Source organism: Rattus rattus, chromosome X (genome assembly GCF_011064425.1).
Source record: "Rattus rattus isolate New Zealand chromosome X, Rrattus_CSIRO_v1, whole genome shotgun sequence".
Taxonomy (NCBI): Eukaryota; Metazoa; Chordata; class Mammalia; order Rodentia; family Muridae; genus Rattus; species Rattus rattus.
Window position 1 is genome coordinate 44,753,554 of NC_046172.1, and position 21,738 is coordinate 44,775,291.

The following is a 21,738-nucleotide window of genomic DNA, read 5'->3' on the forward strand; positions in this document are numbered from 1 at the left end:
GGAGAGATATCGGTACATAAATATAATTTCATTCAAATAGGCCAGTTTGATGGTACACATTTTTAATTTCAGCACTCAGAGGCTCAGGCAGGTGGATCATTCATTTGGGACCACTCTGGGTTACATAGTGAATATATCTGTCCAAAACAAACAGAAATAAGAAAGGCGTTTTCAGTCAACTGACTTGCACAACTTCTCTAAGATAGTTCTTTATGCTTGCTTTCCATGTTATGACATCTTTGTTGGCTCCCACCACCTCCTCCATATTCGTTATTTAAATAGGTTAGAAGTCATCCTGTTTCCTGCCTCCGTTTTTATTACCTATGTGAATGTTAGTGCCAACCATGTAAAACAGAGTAAAGGTCATGGAAAGGAATGAAGACGCCTACTGAACATGGGATTTTTGTATAGTTCTTTTAACCAGAATGTTCTTTAAAGCAGAAACTGTAAAGGTCTTACACCGCACACACACACACACACACACACACACACACACACACACACACACGCATGCCCACACACATACACAAAAAAACACACACACAAACAAAAACACACACCTCCCTGCAGTTCCTAACTTTTCTCTTTTGGAACCTCTGTTTTACCTTTTGCTCAGTTCTGTACTATCAGAGAAAACCAGAGTTGAGAGACAGAATGTAGAGGAAAGAGCACTTATTTGGCATCAGAAAACCCATTTTGGCATCTTCGTTCTGCTGCTCTAAATTTGGCTTTCTCCAGAATAGTCATTTAAACCCTGAGGCTTGGTTATCTCATTTATAAATTGAGGTTAATAGCAGCTCATGAAAAGTTCGTCGAAAACACAACAAATAGAAAAAGCATTCGTGTAACATACATATTTAGTTTATCAATTTTTCAAGTTCTAAACATGAATATTTGATGTGTTGGGTCTTTTGGCACATTAAAAAATCCCAGGACATTTGAATGATCTACTACTGGCTCTGCTAAAATGACTTCTGCCCTTTACTCTCTTGGATAAGCCTGTGCAGAGGCTGGGCTTGGCGACTCAGACTTGTAATCTGAGGACTTGGAAGGTGAAATCAAGGTCACCCTCAGCAATATAGTGAGTTATTCATTAGTTTGGGCTACAGGAGTCTGTTTTATAAATTAGTTCATAGTCCCTTCACGAGACCTTCATGCTTACTTCTATCCAGGTTTTACTAAATCTTGCAATTCTTATTTACCTAATACAAATCCTCCTGAAGCACCTGGAGTCTTTCAATTTTTATTTATTTTTATTTTTATTTTTATTGGACTTTTTTATGTACATTTCAAGTGTTATTCCCTTTCCTGGTTTCCTGTACACAAGCCCCCCTATCCCACCCCTCCCGTTCTTCTATGAGGGTGTTCCCCCTCCCCAACCCCCCTCCTTACCACCTCTGCACCCTGACATTTCCCCTACACTGGGGGGTCCAGCCTTGGCAGGACCAAGGGCTTCGCCTGGAGTCTTTCCAGAGCAGAGGCTGTAAAAAATTTCATCTTATGAGGCTAGATAACACACAGGGCGCACAAAAGATAACTATAAAGGGAAAGTGGGGAAAAGATGGATAAAACAAGCATTGGTAAAATAATAATATTAATGGCTTATTATTATTATTATTATTATTATTATAGAATCTGGGTGTGGTTACTACTTTCCTGTAATCCCAACATTTAAGATGTAAAGGTAAGAATATCACTGCAAATTTCCTTCTGAACTAACACCATGGTCTATACCTATAATTTCAATAGTCAGGGGCAGAGGAAAGAGGATTGCAAGATTAAGTGCAGCCTCAGCTACATAGTAACTACCTGGTGAGCCTCAGGAACTCATCACAACCATGTATTGCTGAGGATGGTGACATATGCCTGAAATCTGAGGACATGCGAGCTGCAATCAGGGACATGGCAATTCAAGGTCAGCAGCTACTTTGTTTAGGCCAGACCTTGATTCCTGAGTCTGTCACACACAAGCAAACAAACAATCTCAAAAAGGGAATGGAGGAAGAACTGCTAATCGGCCTAGAAGGATAAGAACAATTTGATTGACAAAAACTAGAAAACACAGCATCTTGGATGAATCCTATGAGGTTGGAGCCCAGGGTCAGTCCATGTATAGTCTTTGGGTAGTGGCTTAGTCCCTGGAAGCTCTGGTTGTTGGCATTGTTGTTCATATGGGGTCTCAAGTCCCTTATCTCTTTCAGTCCTTTCTCTGATTCCTTAAATGGGGGTCCTATTCTCAGTTCAGTGGTTTGCTGCTGACATTCGCCTCTGTATTTGCTGTATTCTGGCTGTGTCTCTCAGGAGCGATCTACACTTCTGCACTTCTTTGCTTCATCCATCTTGTCTAATTGGGTGGCTGTATATATATGGGCCACATGTGGGGCAGGCTCTGAATGGGTGTCCCTTCAGTCTCTGTTTTAATCTTTGCCTCTCTTTCCCTGCCAAGGGTATTCTTATTCCCTTTTAAAGAAGGAGTGAAGCATTCACATTTTTGATCATCCGTCTTGAGTTTCATTTGTTCTAGGCATCTAGGGTAATTCAAGCATTTGGGCTAATAGCCACTTATCAATGAGTGCATACCATGTATGTCTTTCTGTGATTAGGTTAGCTCACTCAGGATGATATTTTCCAGTTCCAACCATTTGCCTACGAATTTCATAAAGTCATTGTTTTTGATAGCTGAGTAATATTCCATTGTGTAGATGTACCACATTTTCTGTATCCATTCCTCTGTTGAAGGGCATCTGGGTTCTTTCCAGCTTCTGGCTATTATAAATAAGGCTGCTATGAACATAGTGGAGCACGTGTCTTTTTTATATGTTGGGGCATCTTTTGGGTATATGCCCAAGAGAGGTATAGCTGGATCCTCAGGCAGTTCAATGTCCAATATTCTGAGGAACCTCCAGACTGATTTCCAGAATGGTTGTAGCAGTCTGCAACCCCACCAACAATGGAGGAGTGTTCCTCTTTCTCGGCATCCTCGCTAGCATTTGCTGTCACCTGAGTTTTGATCTTAGCCATTCTCACTGGTGTGAGGTGAAATCCTAGGCTTGTTTTGATTTGCATTCCCTTATGACTAAAGATGTTGAACATTTCTTTAGGTGTTTCTCAGCCATTCGCATTCCTCAGCTGTGAATTCTTTGTTTAGCTCTGAACCCCATTTTTTAATAGGGTTATTTGTCTCCCTGGTCTAACTTCTTGAGTTCTTTGTATATTTTGGATATAAGGCCTCTCTCTGTTGTAGGATTGGTAAAGATCTTTTCCCAATCTGTTGGTTGCCCGTTTTGTCTAACCACAGTGTCCTTTGCCTTACAGAAGCTTTTGCAGTTTATGAGATCCCATTTGTCGATTCTTGATCTTAGAGCATAAGCCATTGGTGTTTTGTTCAGGAAATTTTTTCCAGTGCCCATGTGTTCCAGATGCTTCCTAGTTTTTCTTCTATTAGTTTGAGTGTATCTGGTTTGATGTGGAGGTCCTTGATCCACTTGGACTTAAGCTTTGTACAGGGTGATAAGCATGGATCGATCTGCATTCTTCTACATGTTGACCTCCAGTTGAACCAGCACCATTTGCTGAAAATGCTATCTTTTTCCATTGGATGGTTTGTCTCCTTTGTCAAAATCAAGTGACCATATGTGGGTTCATTTCTGGGTCTTCAATTCTATTCCACTGGTATATCTGCCTGTCTCTGTACTAATTTTGTTTCTTAAACAATCACCATCAGTTATATAAGCCAGGTGTCCTAGTGAAGACCTAAAGTCACAGGAAAATAGCACTCTTGATGTCTGCCTTGGCTACCAGGCAAGTTCGGGGCCAGCATAAACAATTTAGGAAGATATTATTTGAAAGTAGATGAAAAAAAAGGTGCTGGGAACATAGCTTTAAAAACAAAAATTATGGGGCAGGAGTATAGTTCAGTTGGCAGAGTGCTTGGAAATAATATGTATCAAGTCAGGCATCATATAAATTAGAGGTAGTGGGGCTGACCTATAATCTCAACAGCAAGAAGGTGGAGGCAGGAGGATTAGAATTGGCTACACGGCAAGTTTGAAGCCATCCTAGAACACATCTGTCTCAGAAACAAAAAACTATAGCTGCCGCAATCTGCAAGAGGATCAGAATTTCAAAGTCATCCTCAGCAGTATAGTGGGTTTGAGTGCACCCTGGGCTATGTAAGCAAAGCAAGCAAACAAAATACCAGAAGAGTGGTGCTGTGGTAAATTAAAAAAAGATGGGGAGACACCATGACATGCTAGCCCCAGCACCAGCGGGCCACATGGCACTAGCGGGATGTTTCCATCTCAGCAGACTCTCTGGCCCAGAGTTCTCAAATCGTCTCCTCTCTACCTGACTCACTAAATTCCCAATTTCCATTCCTGCTACTCTCTGAGTCCTGGGGTGATCTCGCTACCTAAAAGACTAGCCTCATCGGCACCTGACTGTCTAGGCTGTCTATCTTGTGTCTCTCTGCTGCGAGCTTTGCTCACGTTCCCAGCATCTGCCCCTGTGGTTACAGTCACAACTCCCAGTAACCCATTAAAATCAAAACTCAATAACCTTGTAATTTAGCAATCAGATTTATATCTTAAATTCTCAATCCACAAAAACATCCACATAATATACTCAGAGCCAATTAATATTTATATAAATTGCCCACCTAGATAAGACAAATTGTCCTGTAATTATCCATCCCTTGTAAGATTTTCAAAGCTACCTGTGGCTATATAAAGCCACACAGAGATGGGTCGTCCTTCTCCTCCTCCATCTTCTCCTCCTCCACCCACTTCTCTCTTTCCTGCCAATTCTAAACTCTGCGCCCACTTTACTTTTTCACTGCCCAATCACAGGCCTTGCCTTATCTTGTGCCTGCCCTCACCCCTGTATTTAAACAATAATCCACAAATAGGAAACAGGCCTATATAATAATATAGGTATGGGGGTATTTTAAATTTAAAAATCATTTTATATGTACAGGTGTTTCATCTGCATGTATGTCTGTGAGATATATATATATATATATATATATATATATATATATATATTCATCAGATCCCATGTAACTGGATTATAGACTGTTGTGAACTACCATGTGGGTGCTAGGAATTTGACCTGAGTCTTCTGGAGGGACAGCCAGTGCTCTTAACCACAGAGCCATCTCTATAGCCCTGTTAAATTGACTCTTTAAGACAGGATTTCACTGTGTAGTTCAGGCTTTCCTGGAATGCACAATAACCTTTCCTGCATTAGCCTCCTAAACACAGATTACAGATCTGAGTCACTATTCCTGGCTCCCTTTACTCATTTAAATGTCAAGATTTTGACGGTTAGCAACCTTAAAAGTGAGTATTACAAAGATGTCAGTTCTATCACCTGAATTTATGTCTCCAATTCCTATCATTAGTCACCATGATTTTCATCTGTGTTGGTCCAATGATGACATAAGTCATCAAAGGGGAAAGATGTGCTAGGTGGCACTGTCAGCTTTGATTCTCAGGCTTATACTTGGACGCAGTCATGCTAAGTTCATATTATGGAGTATTTATACTCCTGTCCCTGGACTTTGTGATTGGATAATATAAGTTACTTTGGAGAATAAAACTTGAATGGAAGTATCAAGGTGCAAGTTTTGATTCTTGGTTGAGGTAGCACATTTTCTTTGTCCTCCTGCACTTTTCTTTAAAAAGGATATTGCTATGTAGCTGCAGTGGTTTGAGTGATAATGTCTTCCATAGGAGACATCATATATCTGATATTTGAACACTTGGTCTACAGTTGATGGCACAGTTCGGGGAGGTTTAGGAGATGCAGTCTTACTAGAGAAAATTTATAGCTGGAGTCACACTTTGAGGTTCAAAACCTTGACTAGAGAGATGGCTCAGCAATAAAGCACACTGACTCCTCTTCCAGAGGTCCTGAGTTCAATCCCCAGCAACCATATGGTGGCTCATAATTATCTGTAATGGGATCCGATGCCCTCTTCTGGTGTGTCTGAAGACAGCTACAGTGTATAAATAAATAAATCTTTTAAATATTTTAGAGAGAGGGGGAAAGGGGGAGAGAGAGGGAAAGAAGGAGAGAGGGAGGGAGGGAGGGAGGGAGGGAGGGAGAGAGGAGGGAGAGAGATATTAAACGCCTTTTGCCACTTTCTGGTCACTACCCCTTCTTTGTGCTTGCCTTTCAAGATGTGAGCTGTGAGTTTTCAGTGCCTACCACAATGTCTTGCTACTATGCTTTTCTAGCATAACAGACTCATTCCTTTATATCATCATCCAAAATAAACTCTCTCTTCCTTAAGTTGCCTTGGTCAATGCATTTTTTCACTGCAACAGAAAATAAAGCAGTACAGACGTTGGTACCAGAGAGTAGGAACTGTTGCTGTCAAGAATCTGACACATTTTTAGAGGAATGTGGAAAGCTTTGGAAGTTTGTACCAGGAGAATGGTTAAATGCTGTGGGGAGAGTTTACCGAGCCTTTCTAGTATGTATCTATAAGACAGTAGCGCTGAGACAAATGTGGACTGTGGAGGCCCAGCTGAAGAGATTTCAGAGAGGGACAATATTAGGAAGTAGGTCAGAGGCCAGTCTGTGATGTTTGGCAATGAATCTAGTTGCATTCTGACCTTGCACTAAGACCTGGACTGAGGCTACATTGAAATTTGATTGATTAGTTTCTTTGGTGAAGGCAATTTCAAGGCAGCATGATACTGAATTTATTGCATTGTTATTATTAATAATTATTATGGAGGTTTACAATAAGAAAGGACAAATGATGTTGAGAGAAATACAAAACGCACAGTCTGAAGAAAAATAAGGAGCACTAAGAGGCTTAATGTTGCAACCAAGGCGCTTGCTGTAAGAAATAAAGGGACCATTAAGGTACCATTAAGGATCTATTACTAATGTAATTCAAAGGAGGGAGGCCCCTCAATCAAGCAGCCAAACTTAACAGTGTCATCTACTGTTTAGATGTTTAGAAACACGAAGGAAGCAAGAGTGAAAGGGCTCTATATTCTTCCTACATTGTTTCAAAGAGGCACTGAGGTCAGACAGTGTCTAGCAGTAGATTCCATGCATGAAGGCTCTTTTGAGGAAAGTAAGCTGTGAGAGGTCATTGCATGAAGCTGTTGGAGTAAAGTCTGGATTGCAGTGGAGCTCCAAGATGTTGGATATGCCAGAGTCGTGGGATGTCTGGCAAGAAAGGATGCATAGAGAGTGTGGAACCAGCCCATGACAGGGGTATATGCTATAGCATATAAGCTTATAAGCAGCAAAGTTAGAGGAGCAGATCCAAGTAAGCTTTTGAAACTAAAGTTCTAGCATACAACATGGAATTATAGGGTTTGATACTTCCTTACTGAGTTTCAGTCTTTCTATGGTGCAGTATTTCCATACACTGATCCCATTTGTTCACTTTGAAAAGTAATGTATATTCTGTGCTATTATGTGTTGGAAGTATGGAACTTTTGATTTTTCAGTGTTGTTATGCAGTTTAGAGACTGTCTTGATTCTCAGAAGAGACGTTTAACTTTTAAGGAGTGTTGAGTTTGAAAGATTATGGGGACTTTCAAGTTGGACTAAATGCATTTTGTATTATAACAGGGGCATTAGGTCTACAGGCCAGGGATGGAAAGTAGTGGTTTGAATGAGAATGTCCCCCATAGGTTCAGATATTTGAAAACATGGTTTCCTAATTGGTGGTACTGCTTAGTAAAGTTCAGGAAAGACAGCCTTGCAGGAGGAAGTCTATCATTGTGCAGAAGCATGAAGGTTCACAACCTTGTATCAACTCCAGTTCACTGTCTCTGCTTTGTGCCTATGATTCAGGATGTGAGCTCTCAGCTTTCCAGTCCTGCCATCATGTCTGTCTCTTGCTACTAGGCCTCCCCACCTGACGAACTGTTCTATTTCTGGAACCTTACATCAAATTATCTCATCCTTAAGTTGCCTTGGCCGTGCAATTTTATCACAGCAATAGAAAAGTAACTGATAGAGTATCTCAGGATGGCTTTAATGGTGATTCTCCTGCTTCAGCTTCTTAACTTCCAGGATTACAAGTGTGTGTCACCATGCCCAGTTCCATTTGCCTTTTGCCATCACCTGGAAAATACGTGCAAGGGAAAACCTTCTCACTGACCCAGAGATGATGAGAACACTTAGAGCAGAGCTATTCAACCCGAGCTATCACCTGCGGTGATTACAAAGGTCAGTGCACCTTCCTGGGTCAGAAACTGGAACATGAAGCTGAAGGCAGACTAGACTAACAAAACTTCAGCCAATAAGCAGATACACACACTTCTTTCCCACGCCATCGGTTCCATGCCACTGCAGTTGGTCAGATCAAAATGACCATTTCATGCTAAACACGAGGCTATGTTTATGGATAGATTTATAATCACAAAGGATGATGCCTGGGACTTGGAGACTGAGGAATCCTTTGGGCAGTGTATCCTGATGAATGCTTGAGAAAACTCATCTTCAGAGTGAAGAAGAAAAAAAAAAAGGAGAGCAGATGATGAAAAGAGTTTGAGGAGAGAGAAGAGGTAGGGATGGGTGGGTAGATTCAGCTGAGTCTAGTCCTAGCCTAGCAAAGAGAAAACTCGCTTAAGCTACAGGTCTTCTGTCAAAAACATTGTATGTTTTGTCATCAGGAGCTTCCTTCATCTCAGCTGGATAAGGTAGTGTTTGTCTGTCATCTGAACTCAGGAGACTCAAGTAGGAGAATTGCCAATTCAAGAGCTGCTTGTCCAAGAAGCAGTAATGGGGCAAAAATGTAAGCAGAGATGAAGACTTTCTTAAATTCCCATGTTTCATCCATAAAGTACTAATAAAAATTCTAAAACATTCATGTTTTAGGTATTTTCTTGTACATTATTTTATAACATTAATTCTTTGCACCTGCGACATGATATGCTACACCTCAGTACACACAGAAACGTCTCTCCTAAGCCTTAAATTTTACCCTTAGCACAATGAACAAAAGAAACCAAAATGAGATGGTAAGGCTCAGCAGGTGAAGCCTGTACAAGCCTGACAACCTGAGTTTGATCCCCATAACCTATGTAAACGTAGCAGAGAAGCAAAGTCAGAAAGTTGTCCTCTGACTTCCACACATGCCATGGGCCACATCACATCACACACACACACACACACACACACACACACACACACACACACACACAATGCACGCATACCCCATGCACACACCCCATGCATACACACACCTTGCCCACACATATATACCATGCACACACATATACATCATGCACACACACTCATACCATACACACATACATCCACACCATGCAGATACACACACAATGAACACACATACCATTCATATATACCATGCACACACACCACACACATATACTCACCACACACACACACACACACACACACACACACACACACACACACACACACACACATCTCAATGACAGTACACTTGCTTAGTAGGTAAAACGCGTGGAATTTGATTCCAAACATGACACAAAAGTTCACCTTATTTCCAACTCATTTCATGTACTTGTTACACACACACACACACACACACACACACACACACACAGAGAGAGAGAGAGAGAGAGAGAGAGAGGCCTAAACCTTTGGTTTTAGATACATTTAGTTGATTCTGTTCCTTGCAACTGAAACATTGAGATTTTTCCCACAAGGAAAGAAAGTAAATGGTGGGACATTTTGACACATTACCAGATGTGTAATCAGTATTCCTTCAAAGTGGTGAAAAAGTGAACTCACTGTGTACCTGGGATGTGTAATTGTTTTTCCATATTAACAAACTTTCTTGAAGTTTAGGAATTTAGACAATTTGGGGAGTTGTCTGGGGCATCTGTGATACAAGATGCCCATGATAAGGGCTTCACTGGCTAGGCTGAGGAAGGATGTTCTAGGGTGGGCTCACTCACATTTTTGATTGTCAAGCTGGTTATTCTGAGGGACATCCCAGGCAATGACTTAATTGTCCTTGCTCCATGGGATCTTTGATTCTCTAATAAGCTAGCTAGGCTTCTTTACATAAATGTCTGAGGATTTCTCAATTGAGCAACAAAGAAGGTCTAACCCCATTTAAGAAGCTTTAAAAATATTTTAACATATGTTAACTACACATAATGGACTTCATTGTAGCATTTTTCATGCATGTACACAAGTATTTTTTCTCCCTTCTCACTAATCTCCCAGAAGCTCTTTGTTCTGGAGAGCTGTGAATCACATTCAGAGCCTCACATCTGCTGTTAGAGCATTGAACCACATCCCCAGTAAGAAGCTCATTTGAAATCTCTGTTCATATCTTATTGACTACTGTCCCATTGGACAAACTTGGTCACCAGGATAAGCATGGAATTGGAGTGAAGGAGAATTAAGCAAAGTCTCAGATTTCTGGAGGTATAAACACACTGGAAGCTACTACTCCTGGTATATAAAAGATTACCTTCAACAGGAGAAAAAGAAATACTGATAAAAGAAGAAGGGCCTTTGAGCAAAGGCCAAAGACCAGTGGAACCAGGTGTGTTTAAGAAACCACCAGTCTGTGGTAATTTTTGGTTTTGTTTGATGCTGGGGGTTGAATTTGGGGACTCACATATGCAAGGCAAGCACTCTATAGCCATAAGAGGCCTAAAACCTCAGTTTACAGTTCCCTGTCCCTCCATTTCCTCTTTCCCCATTCACTACTTCTCTTCTTTACTTCTGGATTTATTTTTGCTTTTGTTTTTGTTTTATTAAGACAGGGTCTTCTTGTAGCCTACACTGGCCTCAAATTTAATATGTAGTTGAGGATCTCCTAGAAGTCCAGATACTCCTCTATCTGCCCTTCAAGTGTTGTGCTAATAGGAACACACTACCAAGCCCAATTTTTAATTTCCTTTTTGAGATAAGGTCCTTCTCCCTATGGACTCTGGGATGGCTTTGAACTCAACGTGATCCTTCTTGCTCAGCCTCCAAATTTCAGGGAGTACATGAGCTACTATACTTAGCTACCTTCAGCTTTCTATGATGTTATATGATACATCCTTAGAGATATAATATTTGAGCTCATAGAATTGTGATTCCAAAGCCATGGAAACACTGGTTTAAGCAGTTAATCCAGAATCAGATGTGATTGGCTATAATCCCAGAACTCCTGGTACTGAGGGCAGGGGGATTTCTATGATTTTGAGGCCAGCCTGGAGTACAGAGGGAAATCCTATTTCAAAACATCAAAAATAAATATATAGTTATAAAATAACTGGGCTAAGGGTGTAGATTAAATGCTAAAATGCTTACTTAGTACACAAGAGGCTCTAACCTCCACTTCTTACATGCTGAGATTACAGTTTTATGCAATGTTGTTGAAAATACAGAGGGCATTGTAGGTAGAGAAAAATCACTCCACCAACTGAGCATATTTAGGCTTATTTTCTAAGGTTTTTATTTTTGGTTTCTTGTAGTTTTATGTAGTTCGGCCTGGTCTCAATCTTGCTATGCACTCAAGGCCAACATTAAACTCCTAATTGTCCAGACTTTACCTCTCAAGTGTGCTATTACAGGCATGCACCACCACATCAGGCTCTGTCTTCCTTTTTCTAAACATAATTATAACAGAAATAGCAAGAGAATATTAAAAAAATGAAAAAAATTCCTAAATATAATCCATACATATATTTTCTTTATTAATGAAATTTTTATTTTTGGGTACATGTATGCACATATGCACATGTATGTGGATGGATGTGTAAGAGGGTATCAGATCCCCTGGAGCTGGAATTCCAGGAAGTTGTGAGCCACACAATGTGAGTACTGGAAAACAAACTCCTCTCCTGTGAAAGAGCAGCCAATGCTCTTGACATCTGAGCCATCTCTTCAGCCTAATTGATTTTATACTTTTGTTTTCTTGTGTTGTATATTGTAACCCTGGCTGGTCTGGAATTCACAATGTATAATGAACTGAGTTCAAACCCATTGCAATCTTCCTGCATCAGCATCCTACATGGTAGAATTACAGGTGGGAACCACCATGACTATCTTCCAAATTTTATTGTATTGGATAGAAGAAAAGACTCACACACAATAAGCATCACTACAGAAGGAAAAACTATTCTTCACAGAATGATTCAGCAAGGTATGAAACAAAAGGCACCAGCAACTTTTTGAGATGGGCTTGTATCTTTATTACCATACAGCTGTGAATCTCAAGTTCAGATATAGTAAGACATGTGGGTCTAAGTATCGATTTTTCAGTGTGAGATTGATAGAATGGAGACTTCCAGGGATTTCAGAAATATGTCCTCTGTACCCAACTGAATATGCAGACTGTAGTGAGATGGGAAGTGTCTACCCCATGGACACTATCAAAGCAAGTCTTCATGGGAAGTTGCCTCATTACCCCTTCCAGAAGAAAAGGAGTCAGGAGATGAGACATAAACTTAAGACTTTCTACATTGTACACATGCCTATTTACAGATGGAAGTTATTTCCCCTTTAACCAGGTTCCTCTTAGGATGTTGCTTAACTTCAAACCAATGATTGTGACATCACCTTCATTTCCCAGCAGCCAGATACAAACTGAATATGACAAAAATTTCCATTCGTGGCTTGTAGTGTCATTAATCAGCAATTAGGGGAAAGGCCATGAAGGGCAGAGAAAAACTAAGTACATTTAAACTGAAAAGGTACTTGAATTTGTCCTGACTAGCATGGATTTGGGGGGGGGTTATGATAGTCATTTGTTGTATATGTATGTGTATACGTGTGAGGGAGTGCTGTTGTATATGCTGTGGTGTGTCTGCAGAGGTCAGAGGGCAACCTTCAGCAGTTGGCTCTCTTTTAGCTTTGTGAATTCCAGGGACTAAACTCAAATCAACAGGCTTGGTGGTAAGCACCTTTATCAATTGAGCAATTTCTCTGGCCCTATTTCTTTAGAAATAGGTTCTTCTTTAACTCAGGGTAGTCTTGACCTCTCTATAGAGTGATAATCTAGAACTTTTGATCCTACTTCCTTAACCAACAAAGAGCTGATATAATACAGGTGCTGTACTATACTTGTTTGACATGGCTCTGGGCATACCAAGCAATCACTTTACCAACTGAACTAGATCCCCAACTTAGGGATTCATTCTGGAGTTTCTCTTTAAAAAGGGAAAAAAAATCTGTTCTGCATAAACTAGTAAGTTTGTTTTGTGCTTATAACTTATAAAATACTTGAAATTGCCTCAGGCTTTAAAAATGTTAAATTAATAAGCATACTTAAAGACAATCTAATAACATCACATATATTCTAAGCATGGAATAAATAACTTGTAAGGAGCAGTTAGATAAAGGAGAATCAACATCTAATTCCATAAAAACCATACTGCAGTTTAAAAATATGCCTTATTATATGACATTATATGGAGCCTTTTAGGGTTCACCATCAAATTGAAAAGCACTAGTAACACACACACACGCACGCACACACACACACACACACACACACATTCCTCCAATGTTGTAATATACATGCTTTCTCCATTGCCAGCATTCCTACTTCACAGTAACGATTACAACTGCTAAACCTACACTGCTACATCATCATTCAAAGTCAATCGTTGCATTAGGGTCACTCTGTGTTTTAGTTAGGTTTTCTTTATTTGAGACAGACTTTCATGTAGCAAAATTATGTGATTATAGTTCAGGATGACCTTGAACTTATGACCTTTCTGACTTTACCTTTCAATTGGTAGGATTACAGGTATGTACCACTATGCCAGGTCCATTATGATCATTCTTGGTATTGTACATTCTATGGCTTTGGAGAAATAAACAATGAGCTGTAGTCACCATTAAGTGTCCATACTGAGTAGTTTTCAACACCCTAAATATCTCCATATGTTTCATACTCCTTTCCTTGAAACCCTGGCCACAACAAATACTTTAGAATTACAAAAAATTGGAAATTTCATACCTGATTTCTCGTTCTATTCCCTCCAGACATATATCCTTCTTTTCCTTCTCACATTCATATCTTTAAACACCGCCCACCCCACTCACCCCTCACACATACGTACACTCCAATTAGAGCTGATTCCATGTACAGGGGTGTGAGGCTATTTAACATAGGTAACCTATGAGTATTCACACCTCTGACAGAAATAATGATTTCCTTTCCCACAGCAGCTATTAACTGCCAATAGATCCTGGGCTAAGAATAGAGTTTCTTGAGTCCCTGCCCAAGCCAGCTCAGTCAGCCAAACAGTGTCTCAAGGGAGGGAGTGAGGACTGAAAAGAAAAAGACAATTAGACAACATTGTAATGGGATTCCAGCCAGTGTTGAGGCTGAAGCAAGTTTATTTTTCTCCACCCTACATTTATACCATTCTAAGTACATGCAAAGAATAAGATCAGTTCTAGGTCAAGGAACAAACAAAGCAATAAACAAAAATAGTCAAGGAGCAAACAAGACAATAAACAAAGTCCTGTGTTATTCAAGGATTTATCAAGATAATCAAGATTTTGAGCGTACTTCCTTTTCCTAGCCCAATGTCAAATTCCTGCCTGAGCCTACTTCCATGTCCTGGCCCAACGACAAATTCTTGCCAAATTACTAGAAGTGGCACCAAGAGTTCTCCACATCTTCCCTTTTATTTCATAAACAAGACTGTGTCTCTCTTAGGTGGTTCTGAAAAGAATGGCTTCCTTTCCTGTTGTGGAATATGCATTGTCAAAAGTAATGCATTTCTGTTTTAGGTTGGTAAGGCTCTGTGAAGAATCTTACCTGTCATTGACTGCCAGCCTGCTAAATTAATGACTCTGACTGGGGATCCCTTTTTAGTTTCAAGCCATGCATTTTGGATGCCACATGTTCATGTCATTAAAGGCAAGTTTTATCACAATGGGAAGGAATAAAAGTATTCCCAGGACAAGAAAGGCTAACATGATCAAGCTATATAAGCCATTCTTGACCAGAATGAAAATACTGACCTTAAATTATGAATAATGTTATCAGCAGTATCTGCAGCATTAAAACTCAGTGGAGAATATATATATATATCCTTCCTCTTCTTTCTCCATCCTTCTTCCTACATCATCCCCTACCCTCCATCCACTTTTTAAAACCTCCAGCCCCACCTTTCCCTTCCACTGCCATAGGCTTTTTAAATTCATAATCTCATCATGCAAAGTTAAAACATCTAAAGAGGTGTTAGAATTATGCCAAATACCCTGCAAGTGTATTTGAATTTTCTCTCAATTATAGTGACTATCTGTAAATTTTAGAAGTGACACCAATCCATTAGTATTTAGCATGACACTCAAGATGGCTTCTTGCTCTTAAACTCTGAACCTCCCCTCTGATAATTTGAATAGTATCATAAATTCGTTGTTCCAAACACTTATCTAAATCCTCTTGAATACTCAGAGCATTAGTAACATTATTTACTAAATTAACAAAAGTAGTTGTCTTAACTTCTTTGTCAAAGCAATTACAGAAGCATTGGTGCTAGCTATTAATATAATCAAAGCTGCTATACCAGCAATAATCAATCCCACTACCCTCTTGTTCTGCTTAAAGCCATACTCACTTCTTCCAGCATTTGCAAGCTTTTTTCAGAATACCAAGGTCCTGTAATACTCATACACAATAAAACAAAAGTTGATTGATAGACTACCATAACAGAAATACCAGATTTTAATACATTAACACAATTAGAAATTATACAATCAACACAACTTACATTAAATACTGTAGAATAAATAATTTTAGCATGACTAATTAATAAAAGATCAGGAACCTTAACACATGCACTAACACTTGCTAAAATCCAGATCCTATCATTGTTCTAAGTCCGGATCCTATCCCAATTTTGTCCACTGCAAATGTAACTTCATACAAGGTGGTTGTCTATTTCAAATATGTCTCTGAAAATGTCCGGAACCAGCCCTCCAACTGATGACTGTCATTTCTTTTTTCCCCAATATTTGAATGGTTTCCAGTACAGCCCATGATTGAGTCAGAATAACATCACAATAAACGAAAGAGAAGGGTCAGTACAACTTCTCCATTTGATTAATTTTTCTAAGGCGGTTTCCACAGTCTCCAAGTTCTCTGTCCCATAAGGTCTAAAAGCTTGAGGCAAGGCAGCTTGTCCAATCTGGGATATAGATCAATACAGCTTCTCTGTTACCACCATCAGGACACTAAGCAAGCTCACAGTCAGCATCATTGCTTGTCCCAGCATCAGCATGTCGCACCAATCACTCCGGAAGCCACCATGCTCCTTCAGCATCCTGTGGGAAAAAAACAAAAACATGCCTTCTTCCCCATATTAATATCCAATTAAATCCATGCCATATGCCAGTAAGTGGATTGGATCCTTCCATTTCACCTAGGCATAAGTATGTCTAATTGTAGGGTGCTACAGACGCTCAGCAAAGAGTTCCTTGGCATCTAGATTTAAAATTTTTAAGATAAAAAGATAATGATTTAAATAATTTTGTGGTGTATGGGGGATATAATTTCCTGTTTTTTATTTATAAAGATATATATTTTTTAAAGTTCCATGTGCTAATTCCACAATACTGTGTACTTGAGGATTATAATGAATCCTAGTAATCTGATTTGGAACACCCAACACAGAGAAACAATATAGGCAATGAGTAATTACATTTTTAGTTCCTTCTCCTGTTAAAGCAGTTGCAGCAAGAAAGCCTGAGAAGGTGTCAATAGTCACATGAACATATTTTAATTTTCCAAAATCAGAAATATGAGTAATATCCATCTGCCACAATTGATTAGGTAAAGGCCTCAAGAATTAACACCATTATGTGGTACAGGGAGAAACTGAAGACATTGAGGACAAGTCTTTAAAATTTGACATGCACATTCTCTAGAAGTACGAAATTGTTGTCTCAAGCAATTACTATTTTGATGATGTAACAAATGAGATTGTTTGGCTAATTGTTCCTATATAAAGCCTATAGTCTGCCTGGTATACAAATCCACTGTGGCACTGCCCTAACTAGGGGTCTAGGCAATCCAGTATGAGCTCTTAAATGTCCTATATGGAAAGGAACAGTGCAATCTCTTAAATTGAGTTGTATTTGCAATAAATAATTTCAAAATTTTAGAATTAGCAGTATCTAAAAAAAGAACAGTTTCAAGCAATTGTGAACCATGAGCTATATATTGGATACCAGTACACAAATTAAAAGGTTGATTTTTCAACATTTCAAAAACAATGGCTATAGCATGTAATTCAATCATTTGTACTAAAGCAGGGTGGGGGAACTCAAGAGAATGAACATGTGATTCAATTATCTATGCTGCCTTCCCATTAGATAAGCCATCTGTAAATTCAGTAAGTGCATTTTCTATGGGCTGCATGCATAAATTTACAAGAAATACAAAAGCTATGCATAGAGGCAAATCGTAACAACTTGTCTTTTGGATAATGGTTATCAATTTTGCCTGAAAAGTTTGCACATGCAATAGGCCAAATATCAGTATTATGCAATAAACAATTTAATTGCCGTTTGGAATAAGGAAAAAATATTTCATCAGGTTCTTTTGCAAAATACATTTGTGATTCTACCCTACAACTCTGTATTTACACAGAAAGAACTTCATAATAGGGTGTGAAGTCTTTACTTAGAGATGAAGAAAGATGAATCCACATTAATGGTTCCCTCTGCCAAAGAACTGATGTGTGTGCATAAGAAGTAGCAAGAACACAAACAGTCAACAATTGATCATAGTCTATGTAATGTATCTGTAATTGGCTAATAGCTTCCTCTACTTTCTGCAAAGCTATTTGTCCCTCATCTAATTGTTGAGGGGAATTAGGATTTGCAATCCCCTTGAGAATATCAAACAGAGGTTTAAGTTTTCCTGTGGTGAGCTTAAGGTGAGGTCTTAGTCAATTAACATCTCCTAGCTGCTTTTGAAAATCATTTAAAGTAAGTAAATTATCTTTTCTTATTTGAATTTTCTGTGCTACAATTTAAGATATAATGGATGTTCCAAATATTAAAAAGATTATTGCCTTTGAAACTTTTCTGGAGCAACAAGTAATCCCCAAGATTTTAAAGTTGTTGTATAAGAGCAAAGGCTTATAATAAAACTCTTTTAGAGGGATCACCTAATAAAATATCACCAGTACAATGAGTAATATACACTGAAGGATTCAAAGTCCTAATTTCTTGTATTGGAGCAGCAACAATTTTTTGACATAATATTAGCCATTCTCTGTGGCAAAATTTTCCAATGATATCATTCATGGGTTCTTTAAAATTACAAGCAGGCACACTAAATGCAAACGTTTTATAAACATCAAGATGCAAAAGAATAGTATAAAAACAATCTTTTAAATCTATAATAATTTTAGATGTATTTTTTGGAATGGCAGCTTGAGTAGGTAAGCCAGGTTGTAATGCTCCCATAAGTTCCATAGTTTCATTAAACTTTTATAAATCTTGCAGTAATTTCCATGTGCCTGATTTTTCTTAATCACAAATATGGGTGAGTTCCAAGGGGAATTAAAATCTTGTTACTGTAACTGCCAATGTTACATTATATATATATATATATATATATACATATATATATATATATGTGTGTGTGTGTGTGTGTGTGTGTGTGTGTGTGTGACTATAATTTTTAAAAGTTTCTTTTGCAATATCAGAGCATAACTATAATTTTGAAAAGCAAAACCAAATTTTAACCATGTAAACAATCCATTTTCTCTAAAATCAATACCAAGTACATAATTTTCATGTTAAAGTTTGGCTTTTAGTTCTTGTACATGAGTGCATGATATGATGGTGCAGTTTTTAATATCTTATTAAAGAAAGATTGTTTTAAATCCTATCTCTTAGGTCTGGTTTCTAGGACAAGAATTACATAAAATATTATCCCAATTTAGAGGTATCTTTAGCGACCTGTTTCCCTGGGTTGGCTCATACCTTGTGTTGTTGTCTAGAATGACTCTAACCCTGAGTTGCCTATTTTAAGGCATTTTGTTACCAATGTTACAAATTTTTAGCCATATCCATTAACTTATAAGCCAATAATCTATAACTAAGTTATGAAGAACATATTTATATATTTACAATAAGTCAGAAACAAACATGAAGTAGCCACACACACCTTATATATTTAGAATAGGCAGACAAAATTTTCTTATGTTTTCTAGCTATAATATCAAGGGAGGAGCATCTTGTAACCTGCAGAACCCAATAATCACAGCCACAGAAATTTTTCTAGGAGAAACAATCATCAGATCCTTTACCATAAGAGCCAAGAAGCTGCTGGCCCCTTTAAGAGTGGCTTATACAGACAATCACATTGTGGTAGGTTTTCCCCAGCTATGCTAGACTCCTAGCTACAGGTATAGATCTCCAAAGGCAGTTTATCAGCTTTGCTTTTGTCAATTCAGACTTTTTGAAAATTTTTTACTAGATACATTTCTTTTACCATTTCAAAGGTTAAGGTTTCCTGTCCATTAGCCCCATTCCCTCCCCCCCTCCCCCCCCATACCGTATTCCCCCATAGATCCCCATTAACCCCATATTCCCTGCACTGGGAGTCCAACTTTGGCAGGACCAAGGGCCCCCTTCCTTGGTGCCTCAGCAAGGCTATCTCCTGCTACATATGCAGTTGGAGCCCTAGGTAGTCCATGTATAGTCTTGGGTAGTGATTTAGGCCTGAAGCTCTGGTTGGTTGGCATTGTTGTTTTATGGGTTGCAAGCTCCTTCAACTCTTTCAATCCTTCCTCTAATTCCCCCCAAGGGGGTCCTATTCTCAGTTTGGTGGTTTGCTGTTAGCATTGACCTCTGTATTGGACATGCTCTGGATCTCTCTCAGGAGAGATCTATATCTGGTCCCTTTCAGCATGCATTTTATAGCTTCATCAATCTTATCTAGTTTTGTGGATATATATATATATAATATATATATAATATATATACATACATACATACACATATATATGTGTGTGTGTGTATATATATATGCCACATATGGGTCAGGCTCTGAATGGCCATTCCTTGAGTTGCTGCTTTAAACTTTGCTTCCATATCCCCTCCAATGGATATTTTTCCACTTTTAAGAAGGAGTGGAAGCATCCACATTTTGGTCATCCTCCTTCTTGAGCTTCCTGTGGTCTATGGATTGCATCTTGGGTAATTCGAGCTTTTTGGCTAATATCCACTTATCAATGAGTGCATACCAAGTGTGTTTTTCTGTGACTGAGTAACCTCACTCAGGATGATATTTTCTAGTTCATTCCATTTGCCTATGAATTTCATGAAGTCACTGTTTTTGATAGCTGAGTAGTATTCCATTGTGTAGATGTACCACATTTTTTGAATCCATTCCTCTGTTGAAGAGCATCTGGGTTCTTTCCACCTTCTGGATATTATAAATAAGGCTGCTATGAACATAGTGGAGCATGTGTCTTTTTTATATGTTGGGGCATCTTTTGGGTATATGCCCAAGAGAGGTATAGCTGGGTCCTCAGGTAGTGGAATGTCCAATTTTCTGAGGAACCTCCAGACTGATTTCCAGAGTGGTTGTATCAGTTTGCAATCCCACCAACAATGGAGGAGTGTTCCTCTTTCTCCACATCCTCGCCAGCATCTGCTGTCACCTGAGTTTTTGATCTTAGCCATTCTGACTGGTGTGAGGTAGAATCTCAGGGTTGTTTTGATTTGCATTTCCCTGATGACTAAGGATGTTGAACATTTCTTTAGGTGCTTTTTGGCCATTTGATAATCCTCAGCTGAGAATGCTTTGTTTAGCTCTGTACCCCATTTTAATAGGGTTATTTGGCTCTCTGGAGTCTAACTTCTTGAGTTCTTTGTATATTTTGGATATTAGCCCTCTATCAGATGTAGGATTGGTAAAGATCAATCTGTTGCTGTTTTGTCCTAATGACAGTGTCTTTTGCTTTACAAAAGCTTTGCAGTTTTATGAGGTCCCATTTGTCAATTCTTGATCTTAGAGTATGAACAATTGGTGTTTTGTTCAGGAAATTTTACTCAGTGCCCATGTGTTGAGACTCTTCCCACTTTTTCTTCTATTAGTTTGAGTGTATCTGGTTTGATGTGGAGGTCCTTGATCCACTTGGACTTAAGCTTTGTACAGGGTGATGAGAATGGATCAATTTGCATTCTTCTACATGCTGACTTCCAGGTGAACCAGCACCATTTGTTGAAAATGCTATCTTTCTTCCATTGGATGGTTTTAGCTCCTTTGTTCAAGATCAAGTGACTATAGGTGTGTGGGTTAATTTCTGAGTCTTCAATTCTGTTCCACTGAACTATCTGCCTTTCTCTGTACCAAGACAATACAGTTTTTATGACTATTGCTTTGTCAATTCGGACTTTTTTAAAAAATGATTTAAAACTAAATCAAGGAGTAAATGACTAGCAGATAAAGTTTTAACCATTTTTTTCTTTTGAGTACAAAATACAGAGAAAGAAACAATTATACAATGAAACAAAAACACAGTCATAAATTGACAGACATGGACAGATTGGCACATCAAGGTAGACAATAAATTGACAGAGAGAGAGAGAAGAGAACTAGATTTCCCAAAGGAACCCAGACATTTTACCTAAGAAACCCAGAACCAGAACAAAACATTCCTCCACTAGGACCCAGAGAGGAAGCAGGACATCTCCTGACCTCTGCCTGTCCCTAGGAGAGCTCTACAATAGCTCATGTTCATTTTCCTTCTCTTTCACCAAAGCATCCCTGGCACAGGGGAG